Below are 5,432 nucleotides of genomic sequence, written 5' to 3' on the forward strand. Positions count from 1 at the left end.
TTACACACATCTGCACAAACGCATTATACCCTCCCCACTATGGTGGTGTAGGGTATAAAAATAAATTAAAAAAAACAAATGTACATAAAAGTTCAAAACAAAAAGCTTTTTTTTAAATAAAAAAACAACATTATACAATGAACAATTATATTTCAAATTTGTTTTATGGTACGAAATTTAAAATAATAGTCAACTTTATGGATTTAAAATCGACTTTAAGGCTTTTGTAGTTAGGCTGAAATATTTCAAATATTTTCAAAAGTTTTTTAAATTTTTTAGAAAAAAAAATGTTTTGGCAAATTTATTTCACATTTTTTTTTTATTTATTTTTTAAATTTATAGAAAAAATGTTTTGGTAAAAAATATTTTTCTCGATTTTGACCCATTGCTGGTCCGTCTTACCTTTGCTACGACTTATTATATATGTATGTCGTAGCAAAGGTCTTTGAAATATCTATCATTAGATATCCATCCTATTGTCTATATTAACAACTTAGTAATCTAGATAAAAAAAAAAAAAAAAATCGAGGTTGTCCTGTTTTTTTCCTTATATATTTTCTCGAAATTAAGCGGATATATTGATGTATGAATCCTGTTTGAATTTTTTTTGGGTGCTACGGAATCAATAACGATCCAGAATTCCTTGACTTTATGGAGTCGGAAATGGAAAAATATAGAAATTACAAACGGAATGACAAATATATTATTATCACTCTTGGTATAGTCCTGGTTCGGTAGATATTTAAAATCAAGAAACTCAGCCCACAACAGGATGAGCAATTATTCACAAAAAAAATCACGAACAAATTTTAATAAATATAGATTAGTTTGAGTATTTATTGGACTAAAATTAAAATATTTCCATTAGTTTTAATGAATTTCAAAAAGGTTTATGTTTAGCATTCATACTTACTTATCTCCTTTCCACAAAATAATTTAAAAAAAAAAATCATACAAAAAATTTCAAATATTTTTTTCATTTTTCTTAACGTTTAAAAAGCTTTTCATTCTATTCACACAACATGTTTTATAATATAAATAAATTTAATAAAAAATATTTTGAAAATAACATCAAATACACATCTGCTTCTTCATACATAAAAATTACTTCCAGATGTTGGCTGATCTGGTTATAACTTTTTTCTAAACCTTTTGGAATTTAAAATGAATTCGTGCAAAAACTAATTCAAATTACTCAAACATTAGGTGTCCAAATAAATAAGAAAATTTGTAAATTAGTTTATTTTGTTTCTTTTAAATATAATGGACTTTATATGGATAACTGAAACCATAAATAATTTATTTATTTTAACATCTAAAATATCTAAAGAATGACCTGATTTTCTTTTTCGTCAGCATTTTGTGTAATGTTAGATGAAATGCAAAACCTTTTAAAATGAAATTTTAAATTTGGAAAAAATTATAAAATTAAGAAAATGTTACACTTTTCGCCTTTTTAGCAACATTTTGCTCTTAACACTTTTACATTTTTATTAGAAAATAACCTAAAAAACTCAAATAAAGGGCAAAAAAAGGGTCTACATTTTAAAATTATTTAAAAACAACTTAAATATGTCCTTTATCCCTCATCTCACCCTACAAAAAAACATAAGTTGTTTAACCTTATGTGTCGTTTTCCACACATACGGGTTTTCTATGTATTTTACACAAGTAACATTAAATTTTTTAATGTTTATTTATTTTTCTATGTTTGTATCTGTTCGTTATCAAATTAGTTTATCTTCAACACATTTTACACAAACATTTCAGTTATGAGAACCCATACATAATAACCTTTTTGGCAGAAAAACATCACATCTAGTGCAAAATGCGTAGAAATTACATATGTATGTGTGGAAAACCACACAAGAGGTTGATTAATGCATTTTCTTTGCTAAATTGATGCAGCAGGAAATGTCAAGAAATTTCATAAATATCGCTTAACAAAGTTTTTTTTTCAAACTTTATAAAAGAGATAAATTTTGTGTGGTTTTCCACACAAGGTTATGATGAGAATTTAAGTATTGTTAACAACAAAAAATGCTGGTGCTAGTTCAAACTACACTGTAATTACATATGTGTGGAAAACCACACAAAAGGGTAAGCAACGTAACTTTTTAAATATCTCGAAATCAAAATAATAAATTATTGCGTTTTCTGTGCTAAATTGATGCGGCAGGAAAAGTCGAGAAATTTCATGAACATTCATTAACAAAGTTTTAAAAAAATGTATAAAATAGATTGATATTGTGTGGTTTTCCACACAAGGGTAAGATGAGGTTTAAGGTACAGTTAACACCAAAAAAGGCTGTTTATAGTGCAAAATGTATATAAATCACATATGTGTGGAAAACCACACAAGAGGTTAAACAGAGTAACTTTTAAAATATCTCGATATCAAAAATTATTTTTGAATAAGTTAATGCGTTTTCTGTACTAAATTGATGCGACAGGAAAGTCAAGAAATTTCATAAACATCGCTCAACATTTTTTTTAAAAACCTATAAGAAATATTAATGCAGCAGGAAATGTCAAGAATTTTCATAAATATCGCTTAAAAAAGTTTTTTTTCAAAATTTATAAAAGAGATAAATTTTGTGTGGTTTTCCACACAAGGGTAAGATGTTAACAACAAAAAATGCTGGTCCTAGTTGAAAATACACAGTAATTACATATGTGTGGAAAACCACACAAAAGGGTAAGCAACGTAACTTCTTAAATATCTCGAAATCAAAATAATAAATTATTGCGTTTTCTGTGCTAAATTGATGAACATTCATTAACAAAGTTTTAAAAAAAATTATGAAAAAGATTGATATATATTGTGTGGTTTTCCACACAAGGGTAAGATGAGGTTTAAGGTACAGTTAACACAAAAAAAGGCTGTTTATGGTGCAAAATGTATATAAATCACATATGTGTGGAAAACCACACAAGAGGTTAAGCAGAGTAACTTTTTAAATATCTCAATATCAAAAATTATTTTTGAATAAGTTAATGCGTTTTCTGTACTAAATTGATGCGGCAGGAAAAGTCAAGAAATTTCATGAACATCGCTCAACATTTTTTTTTTAAAACCTATAAAAAATATTAATGCAGCAGGAAATGTCAAGAAATTTCATAAATATCGCTTAACAAAGTTTTTTTTTCAAAATTTATAAAAGAGATAAATTTTGTGTGGTTTTCCACACAAGGGTAAGATGAGAATTTAAGTATTGTTAACAACAAAAAATGCTGGTCCTAGTTCGAAATACACTGTAATTACATATGTGTGGAAAACCACACAAAAGGGTAAGCAACGTAACTTTTTAAATATCTCGAAATCAAAATAATAAATTATTGCGTTTTCTGTGCTAAATTGATGCGTCAGGAAAAGTCGAGAAATTTCATGAACATTCATTAACAAAGTTTTAAAAAAATGTATGAAAAAGATTGATATTTATTGTGTGGTTTTCCACACAAGGGTAAGATAAGGTTTAAGGTACAGTTAACACCAAAAAAGGCTGTTTATGGTGCAAAATGTATATAAATCACATATGTGTGGAAAACCACACAAGAGGTTAAGCAGAGTAACTTTTTAAATATCTCGATATCAAAAATTATTTTTGAATAAGTTAATGCGTTTTCTGTACTAAATTGATGCGGCAGGAAAGTCAAGAAATTTCATGAACATCACTTAAAGAGGTTTTTTTTTAAATGTATAAAAAGATTAATTTTGTGTGGTTTTCCACACAAGGGTAAGATGAGGATTAAATTATAGTTAACGACAAAAAAATGCTGTTTCTAGTGCAAACTACATAGAAATTACATATGTGTGGAAAACCACACAAGAGAGTAAGCCACATAACTTTTTAAATATCTCGAAATCAAAAAATGTTTTTAAGTTCATGCGTTTTCTGTGCTAAATTGATTTATAAAAGAGATCAATTTTGTGTGGTTTTCCACACAAGGGTAAGATGAGAATTTAAGTATTGTTAACAACAAAAAATGCTGCTCTTAGTTCAAAATACACAGTAATTACATATGTGTGGAAAACCACACAAAACCACACCACGTAACTTCTTAAATATCTCGAAATCAAAATAATAAATTATTGCGTTTTCTGTGCTAAATTGATGCGGCAGAAAAAGTCAAGAAATTTCATGAACAACGCTTAAAAAGGTTTTTTTAAATGTATAAAAAGATTAATTTTGTGTGGTTTTCCACACAAGGGTAAGATGAGGATTAAATTATAGTAAACGACAAAAAAATTCTGTTTCTAGTGCAAAATGTATATAAATGACATATGTGTGGAAAACCACACAAGAGGTTAAGCAGCGTAGCTTTTTAAATATCTCGATATCGAAAATTATTTTTGAATAATTTAATTCGTTTTTTGTACTAAATTGATACGGCAGGAAAAGTCAAGAAATGTCATAAATATTGCTTAACAGTTTTTATTTAAAACCTATAAGAAGTATTAATTTTGTGTGGTTTTCCACACAAGGGTAAGATGAGGATTAAATTATAGTTAACGACAAAAAAATGCTGTTTCTAGCAAACTACATAGAAATTACATATGTGTGGAAAACCGCACAAGAGAGTAAGCCACATAACTTTTTAAATATCTCGAAATCAAAAAATGTTTTTAAGTTAATGCGTTTTCTGTGCTAAATTGATTTTTTTTAAATGTACAACAAAGATTAATTTTGTGTAGTTTTTCACACAAGCATGAGATGAGGGTTAAAGTTTAGTTAACAAAAAAAAACAGTTTCTAGTGCAAACTACATAGAAATTACATATGTGTGGAAAACCACACTAGAGAGTAAGGAAGGTAACTTTTTAAATATCTCGTAATCAAAAAATGCTTTTGAATAAGTTAATGCGTTTTTTGTACTAAATTGATGAGGCAGGAAAAGTCAAGAAATTTCACGAACATCGTTCAACATTTTTTTAAATATATAACAAATATTAATTTTGTGTGGTTTTCCACACAAGGGTAAGATGAGGATTAAAGTATAGTTAAAAACAAATATTGGTGTTCCTAGTTCAAAATACATAGAAATTACATATGTGTGGAAAACCACACAAGTGGTAAGCAACGTAACTTTTTAAAATATTTTTGATTTCGATATATTTTTTGTGCTAAATTGAAAGAAATTTCATGAACATGAACTTTTTTTTTAAATATATGTATAAAAAAATATTAATTTTTTGTGGTTTTCCACACAAGTTTGATATGAGAGTTAAAGTATAGTTAACTGATTTTGCATTTCAACCTACAATTTTGTTTATTTTTCTGTGTACACGAGTGTGTGAATGTTTATGTAAGTTCGAGTTGTTTTGTAGTTTTGTTTTTATTGTAAATATTTTAACATTTTATTTTGGTTTTTCTCTTAGTTTTTACTTAAAATTGTACTAATTTTAAAAATGTTCTAACTTTTTTTTTGGAT

This window comes from Calliphora vicina, chromosome 2 (genome assembly GCF_958450345.1).
Source record: "Calliphora vicina chromosome 2, idCalVici1.1, whole genome shotgun sequence".
NCBI classification, from domain to species: Eukaryota; Metazoa; Arthropoda; class Insecta; order Diptera; family Calliphoridae; genus Calliphora; species Calliphora vicina.